Below are 8,967 nucleotides of genomic sequence, written 5' to 3'. Positions count from 1 at the left end.
GGTTCAAGAGGGAGGGGAAATATGTATACTTATGGCTGATTCATGTTGATGTATAGTAGAAGCTAACACAATATTATAAAACAATTACCCTCCAATTAAACATTTTAAAGAAAAATTCTAAAAATTCACTTGTTCTAAATGCTCACTCTTTTGTTAAGAAATGGGTGGAACACAAGTAAATTTAGTGTAAATAAAAATTTAGTGTAAAATTGAAAGTAAAGTGTAAATTTTTATATCATCTTTCTGCTATAGGTTCAAATTGAGATTCTAGGGCTTCGGATTGTTGTGCCACCATTGAGTCATTCATTCATTCAGCAGAGATTTTAAATGCTCTGTGTTTTCTATATTGAGCGCATAGCTGGGAACAAGACAAAGTTCCCTTCTGTCTTGGAGTCTTTATGCATATACAAGGGTGAGCATGAAATGATCTAATGTGTGTGAAGTGTTCACCCTGTGCCCAGTGTTTAGAAATTGGTTAATATACATTCACTGTTAGTAGGTATTACCTATCTCTGTGCTTTACCTCTGGACAAGGAAATGGCAACCCACTCCAGTGTTTTTGCCTGGAGAATCCCAGGGGCAGGGGAGCCTGGTGGGCTGCTGTCTATGGGATCACACAGAGTCAGACACGACTGAAGTGACTTAGCAGCAGCAGCAGTGCTTTACCTCAAGATATCCCTTTTACCTCCTCATTTTTCAAAGGAAATCTTCTGCATGTTTTTTCAAATTTCTGTCCAAATTGAACATTTATCACAAGGCATTGGCTCACATGATTATGTCGGCTGAGAAGTCCAAAAGTATTTTGGAAGCTGTTTTTAAGTAACTTTATATATATATATATATATATGAAGATGGAAGACATTGAGCTCATAAAGTCTTTTGGAAAAAAAAAAAACAGCAAAATTCTGTAAAGCCATTGTCCTTCTGCGTTTCTAGGATCTTCGCACAGCGGGTGGTTAAGACTCTGGGGTTGTAGAGGTCCACACTATACTTGTCGTCTGGCAGGAACTTTGACTTCAGAGATGGCTCTGAGTAAATCAATGCATGCAAGAAATAGATACAAGGACAGACCTCCTGACTTTGCATATCTGGCAACCAAATATCCAGATTTTAAGCAGCATGTTCAGATAAATCTGAATGGAAAAGTGAGTCTCAATTTTAAAGACCCTGAAGCAGTCAGAGCTCTGACTTGTACTCTGCTAAGGGAAGATTTTGGACTTTCTATTGATACTCCGCTGGAGAGACTGATTCCTACAGTTCCCTTGAGACTCAACTATATTCACTGGGTAGAAGGTCTGATCGGTCATCAGAACTCTGACAAAAGTACCCTCCAAAGAGGAATTGTCATAGGTACTGGGGCATCTTGCATCTATCCTTTACTTGGATCAACCTTAAACAGGAGTAGATGATATGTGCTTCAACTACGCAAAGAATGTGGAGCAGAATAACTTATCTGATCTTATAAAAGTGGTTAAAGTACCACAGACGACACTCCTGATGGATGCTCTTAAAGAAGAATCTAAGATAATTTATGACTTTTGCATGTGTAACCCTCCCTTTTTTGCCAATCAGTTGGAAGCCAAGGGAGTAAATTCTCAAAATCCTTGAAGACTCCCACCCAGTTCTGTAAATACAGGAGGAATCACAAAGATCATGGCAGAAGGAGGTGAATTAGAGTTTGTTAAAAGGATCATCCATGACAGTTTACAGCTTAAAAAAAGATTAAGATGGTGTATCTGTATCCTGGGAAAGAAATGCAGCCTGGCTCCTCTGAAGGAAGAATTTCGCACACAAGGGGTTCCTAAAGTCACCTATACTGAATTCTGCCAGGGTCGGACAATGAGATGGGCTTTGGCTTGGAGTTTTTATGATGATGTAACAGTACCATCACCACCCAGTAAGCGAAGAAAACTAGAGAAGCCAAGGAAGCCTATTACATTTGTAGTCCTGGGGTCTGTGATGAAAGACCTAGCCCTCAAAGCATCATCTCTGGGCCCTGAGACAGTGGAAGGCATCGTGGTTGTGACAACATGGACTGAAAAAACCCTCAGTGATCTAAAGGTCCAGCATAAACGAGTTCCCTGTGGAAAGGAGGAAATCAGCCTTTTCCTGATGGCCATAGAGAACTCCTGGGTGCACTTAGGGAGGAAGAAGAGAGACCGAGTGAGACAGCTGAGAGAAGTGCCCCTGGCCCCCAGGAACGTGATCGAGGACCTGAAGGGAAAAGTCTCCCCCGAGAGGGTCTGGCAGCAGCCAGGACGGGGCCCTGGGGGGCCCTGCTCCCTCAGAAGGTGAGTCTGCCACTGCGGGGGGCCACGGCCCCAGCCAGGACTCGCTTTCCCAGGAGAAAAACCCAGGACCCACGGAGGATGAAAGGGGTGAGGAAAAGGGGGACATGGAGGTTCTGGAAGGTTGTACAGGCTCCAGTAATGGAGCCCAGGACCACGAGGCTCCTGAGCCCTTCATCAGCCCAGTGTCTGAAAAAGGGAGCCATCTCCAAGGAGTGGCTGGACATTACTTATTCAAGTGTCTGATAAATGTTAAGAAGGAGGTGGATGACGCCTTAGTTGAAATGCACTGGGCTGAGGGCCAGAACAGGGATTTGATGAAGCAGCTTTGTACTTATATACGTAACCAAGTTTTCAGGCTTGTTGTTAGTTAACTCCAAAATTCTCAAACAGTTGGGAAAGTTCTATAAAGCAGCTTGCTTTGAAGAGTGGCCTAGGAGAGTGGCAAGCCGAATTCCATCATTAGCCCACTGGTAACATTATGTGGAATTGTCTTAAAAAACCAACAAATGAGTCCGTTTTTAAACATCCGTCTCCTTAAAAAAAAAAAAATTACAGGACATTGTAGTATGTTAGTTCAGAGAAAGAATTGTGGTGATCAGCATCAACAAAATGCCATCGGTAAGCTCATAAGGTATTTAAACCTGACTTAAGCTGATCACCTTTGGAGAAGAAAACTGCAACCCACTTCAGTATTCTTGCCTGTAGAATCCCATGGACAGAGGAACCTTGCAGGCTACAGTCCATGGGGTCGCAAAAGTCGGACACGACTGTGTGACTTTCACTACTACTACACTAATTATCCTTCAATAAAAAATTAATTAAAAATACATGTACATCTGATAGCCTATTCTGTCACATCTTTTTGAGCATAGAGTGCCTCATTCCTGACCTCCACTCTGAATTCCTTTTAGCATTGTTGAAGATCAGCAACTGAAGTTAGTACTTCATTCTTGTCATAATAGATGGTGCCAGTTAATAGTTTGCAATACTCCCTCATGATTATAAATTGGACCATGGTTTTGGAGACATGTCATGATCATTTTGTCCCATGGTGCTGCTGCTGCTGCTGCTGCTGCTGCTAAGTCACTTCAGTCGTGTCCGACTCTGTGCGACCCCATAGACAGCAGCGCACCAGGCTCCCCCATCCCTTGGATTCTCCAGGCAAGAACACTGGAGTGGGTTGCCATTTCCTTCTCCAATGAATGACAGTGAAAAATGAAAGTGAAGTCGCTCAGTCGTGTCCAACTCTTAGCGACCCCATGGACTGCAGCCTACTAGGCTCCTCCGTCCATGGGATTTTCAGGCAAGAGTACTGGAGTGGGGTGCCATTGCCTTCTCTGCCCATGGTGCTAGGAATGCTTATTCATAACTTGGACAAAGATTTCTCTGATAGGCCACTCAGTGTGCTAATATCGAAATAGTATACACACTTGGTCTGGCAACTTGGGTCAGCTGTCTACTTCAGACATATATATATATATATATATATATTTTTTTTTTTTTTTTCATCTTGGTCTGCTAGAATCTCCTCTGCTTGAGCATTACTTTCAGCAGATTTTGAAGTCAGTAATCCTCTTTATAAGCCACTTTAGTGCAGGGACCCTTTTTGGTTGTAAATATTAATTCAAGAGTCAATTCCCTTCAGTGTTGCTGTGAAGGAGCAAGTTAAGCATACCTGATAACAGTCCTTCCATCGAGGTTGGTGGTGATGTCCAACTCTTGTGAACCCATGGACTGTAGCTCGCCAGTCTCCTCTGTCCATGGGATTCTCCAAGCAAGAATACTGGAGTGGGTTGTGATTTCCTTCTCTAGGTTGGAGATAGTCCTTTAAATGTTATCTTTTTCAGTATGCATAATCTGCTGCTTGCAAATCATAAGGTTTCTGATTTTCATCCAAATTTAGATTAATGAGATGAACTTTAGAAACAAACGTAATTGTCCTTTAAATAATTCAGTTGAACTTTACAATAATATAACAGCAAGGAGCTAACTGGGAAGTAACTCTTAGTAAACTGCAGACCTTAATTAACAAAATTCAGTGATTCAGCAGGTTGCACGAAACAGGGTGGGTAGGGTGGTGGAAATCTGAGACAGCCAAAGAGGGCATGGTAAGCCTCAGCCCCTGTTGCAGGGGGTCTGACTCACTGTCCCCAAGTGACTCTTGAGGAGGGTCTGCTCGCAAGAGGATGGTCCAAGTCCTTCACGCTTCAAACCCCTGCCCAAGGACTCCCAGCCCAACCCTCTCTTTGGGCCTTCCCCTCCAAAATCCCAGACTTGCCCTGCTCTGTGGAGGTGCCTTAAGGCTACCACCTTGATCTGGACTTTCTCAAGAACAAGTACTTGAATTACTTGGGGAAAAGGGCCACATGCTGAGGCAGGTGGTTGTGCAGCATGGGGCCTGGCCTCAGCTTCCTGCCAGGTTTTAGCCCTGGATCCTGGCTCTGCAGCTGTTGCTTTTGCCCATGTAAGGCACTCTGGCTGCTTGGGCCGGCTTCAACCTGCTTCTGCATCACAAGCCGCTAGACACCTGTCACCAACTTGAGGACCAGAAGGCCACACCTGCTGGCTTGGACTGCCTGACTGCCAGCATAGCAGGCTTCACGTGATCCCTGCTAAGTGTGGGGCTGCCGCCGATGATACCATGGGGATAGGGATTGTCCACACCTCTGCCACCTGGCACTCCTTAGCTGAGCCGTGTGTGGGAACAGATGGCCAGAGAAGCTATAGCAGCTAGAGGAGCAGGTGAAGCTGATCTCTGTGTTCTGAGTGAAGCAGCTGATGCTGCAGGAGGAGAAGTGGCAGCCCAGGGTGCAGCTCAAGAGCCGGAAATTCATAGGCACCCCGTGGAGCCCTGGGGGGAAGTGAGCTCTGCCAGGACCTCCCTGAGCCCCGCCAGGAACCCAGTGGCCCTCTAGACCTGGAGTACGGGCACCTGGGTCCAAGAGCAGGGCTTGGGCATGCCAATAACAGAGGCAACTTGCTGCTAAGGTTGCTGTGCTAGAGACTCAGCTCAAGAAAATGACATACGACCCAGCAATCCCACTGCTGGGCATACACACCGAGGAAACCAGAACTGAAAGAGACACATGTACTCCAATGTTCATCGCAGAACTGTTTATAATAGCCAGACATGGAAGCAACCTAGATGTCCATCAGCAGATGAATGGATAAGAAAGCTGTGGTACATATACACAACAGAGTACTACTCAGCCATTAAAAAGAATACATTTGAATCAGTTCTAATGAGGTGGATGAAACTGGAGCCTATTATACAGAGTGAAGTAAACCAGAAAGAAAACACCACTACAGTATACTAACGCATATAGATGGAATTTAGAAAGATGATAACGATAACCCTGTATACGAGACAGCAAAAGAGACACAGCTGTATAGAACAGTCTTTTGGACTCTATAGGAGAGGATGAGGGTGGGATGATTTGGAAGAATGGAATTGAAACATGTATATTATCATATATGAAACGAATCGCCAGTCCAAGTTCGATGCATGGTACAGGATGCTCGGGGCTGGTGTACAGGGACGAACCAGAGGGATGGGATAGGGAGGGAAGTGGGAGGGGGGATCAAGATGGGGAACAAATATACACCCGGGACAGATTCATGTCAATGTATGGCAAAACCAATACAATAATGTAAAGTAATTAGCCTCCAATTAGAATAAATAAATTTAAAAAATAATAAAAAAAATATGGAAATCGAAAGATTCCTATGTTCTCAATCTAGAGGTTAGGGATGGGGAGGAAAATTCAAAAGGGAGGGGATATATGTATGGCTCATTCATGTTGAGGTTTGACAGAAAGCAACAAAATTCTGTAAAGCAATTATCCTTCAATAAGAAAATAAATTATAAGATTCCTATGTTCTCGATTTAGAATTCTGTGTCTTTGGAGCATTTTGCTAAGTCCATCACAAAGGCTTCAGAGTTTTTCTTGCCCTCTTGGTACAAAGTTTCATTTAGCTTAGTGGGGAAGGCTTAAAAACAAATTCCCATCAGGTACTTATTATCAGCTTCATATTTGGCCACTTTCTTACAAGAGAGCTACTTTAAAAAAAAATCCTACCAAATATATTGTCAGGTTTGAGCTGGACAAACAGTACATATTTCTAGCAGTATTGAACAATCCAATGGGAACAAGAGAAGTCCCCAAAGAAAGTGAAAAAGACATTATCCTCCCAAGATCTAGAGCAAGTCCCAAGAGTAAGCAAAAGGAAGGGCTGAGATCTGGCAACAAGAATAAAACCACAGTTGCACATAGAGTGCAACCCACATTCCTTCCCAGTCAAAATTTTTGGGAATCCCAACCTGGCTTTTGATAAGCCAAGTTCTCAGGACAAAAGTGAGACAAACAAGAAGGAAATGACTGTCTTTGGGGTAGAAGGGATCTACAATGAATGTGGACTTGAAAGCAAATTTGAGAGTTACAATTCAAAGATCAGATACATTTAAATGTTTTCTCCCTGTCAATCTAAATTTGGAAAGGAAGGGAGAAAGTGCAATTTAACCTTGCCCTGTTAAATACGCACCACAGGTGGAGATAGAGATGAGAGAGCTGACTTTGGTAAGAACTCTTACCTTTGCTGTCTGCAGGCTCTGGAGTAAGAAGGATGTCCCAGTGGGTCCCATCCCAATCACCAAAAATTTTTAGAGAAGGAAAAATCATTTTTCCTCTACCCACCTTTACCAGTCCATTCTAAAGAAGATCAATCCTGGGTGTTCATTGGAAGGACTGATGCTAAAGCTGAAACTGCAATACTTTGGCCACCTCATGCAATGAGGTGACTCACTGGAAAAGACTCTGATGTTGGGAAAGGTTGGGGGCGGGAGGAGAAGGGGACGACAGAGAATGAGATGGCTGGATGGCATCACCAACTCTGTGGACATGAGTTTGAGTGAACTCCAGGAGTTGGTGATGGACAGGGAGGCTTGGTGTGCTGTGATTCATGGGGGTCGCAGAGAGTCGGACACGACTGAGCGACTGAACTGAACTGAACCGAACTGAACTGAACCCTTTATCATGAGTAGTTGACTGAGATCACTTTTGTTCTAGATAACATCATAAATGATAAGAAAATCTGAGGTAAAATTTCTCCCCTGTGGCCACCAAGATAAAGATTATTTTTGGTAAGGGTAGCTTATTTTTCCACTCTGGGCCAAGTCCAATTTCTAAGCTGGGCCCAGTCTAATCCCAGACCCAACCCAGTTTCTAGGTCAGATTTAGTCTCTTTCTGGCCAACTTTGGGGCCCCAGTCCAGAGAAACAAATGCTAAACTAAAGTATGAAAGCTCATGTAAAACTGCAAAACTAGAACCTGAGAAGGACTTGCTCACCACTTGCAGAAGCAATGGGAGAGCAGTGAACTCAAAAACTCAGCAGACATCCAAGTATCCTTGCTTGTGCTGCTGAGTTCCTTCTGGGTCAGTTCATTCTTCTGATCCCAGAGCTGCTAAAAGATAAACTGAACAATATTAAGATTTTCAACAGTTTGAGCAAAAATCAATTAGAATTGGCAGCATCCATCCTAGCGATAGAAAAGAGCTCCAAATGATACCTTCAGCCCTTAAGGAGAGGCAGACCCTGAGGAATACAGGTCAACCTCCAGAACACCAGTTGTTTAGGCCCCTGACATTTACTATAGGCCCTTTCATGGATCAAAGTCTTGTCTTGCATAAGGGACTTGCATAACTCAATGAAGCTGAGCCATACCATGCAGAGCCACCCAAAACAGATGGAGAATTCTGACAAAATATGGTCCATTGGAGGGAGGAAACATAAACCACTTCAGTATTTTTGCCTAAAAAACCTATAAATGGTATGAAAAAGCAAAAAGATATGACACTACAGGGAAGATGAACCCTACATGGTAAAAGGTATCAATTAGGACCTAACAGAAGCAGAAGATATTAAGAAGAGGTGGCAAGAATACACAGAAGAACTGTGCAAAAAAGATCTTCACAACCAAGATAATCACGATGACGTGATCACTCACCTAGAGCCAGACATCTTGGAATGTGAAGTCAAGTGGGCCTTAGAAAGGATTACTACAAACAAAGCTAGTGGAGGTGACGGAATTCCACCTGAGTTATTTCAGATCCTAAATGATGATGCTTTAAAAATGCTGCTCTCAATGGCAGCAAACTTGCAAGACTCAGCAGTGGCCACAGGATGGGAAAAGGTCAGTTTTCATTTCAATCCCAAAGAAGGGCAATGCCAAAGAATGCTCAAACTACCGTACAAGTGCACTCGTTTCACAGGCTAGCAAGGTAATGCTCAAAATCCTTCAAGCTAGGCTTCAACATACATGAACCAAGAACTTCCAGATATACAAGATGGATACAGTCATTGGATCATAGAGAAAGCAAGTTAATTCCAGGAGGACATCTACTTATATTTCATATTGTATAGCCTTTAACTGTGTGGATTACAACAAACTGTGGAAAATTCTGAAAGAGATGGGAATACCAGATCACCTTACCTGCCTATTAAGAAACCTCTATGCAGGTCCAAAAGCAACAGCTAAAACTAGACATGAAACAGATGGACTGGTTCAAAATTGGGAAATGAGTATTACAAGGCTGCATATTGTCACCCTGCTTATTGAACATCTATGCAGCCCAGTGTTCCTCATGATGTACTCTGCATAGAAATTAAATAAGCAGG

At 43.4% G+C, this 8,967-nt stretch overlaps 1 pseudogene; it reads left to right on the top strand.

Annotated features, from left to right (window-relative positions):
- The first annotated feature begins 877 nt into the window (after positions 1 to 877).
- Positions 878 to 2,662, top strand: LOC129536447 (RNA N(6)-adenosine-methyltransferase METTL16 pseudogene; annotated as a pseudogene).
- Positions 2,663 to 8,967: the final 6,305 nt, after the last annotated feature.

This window comes from Moschus berezovskii, chromosome 20 (assembly GCF_049115385.1).
Source record: "Moschus berezovskii isolate FMDL1 chromosome 20, NW_MosBer_1.0, whole genome shotgun sequence".
In the NCBI taxonomy this organism is placed as follows: Eukaryota; Metazoa; Chordata; class Mammalia; order Artiodactyla; family Moschidae; genus Moschus; species Moschus berezovskii.
This window is presented reverse-complemented; position numbering and strand designations above follow the sequence as displayed.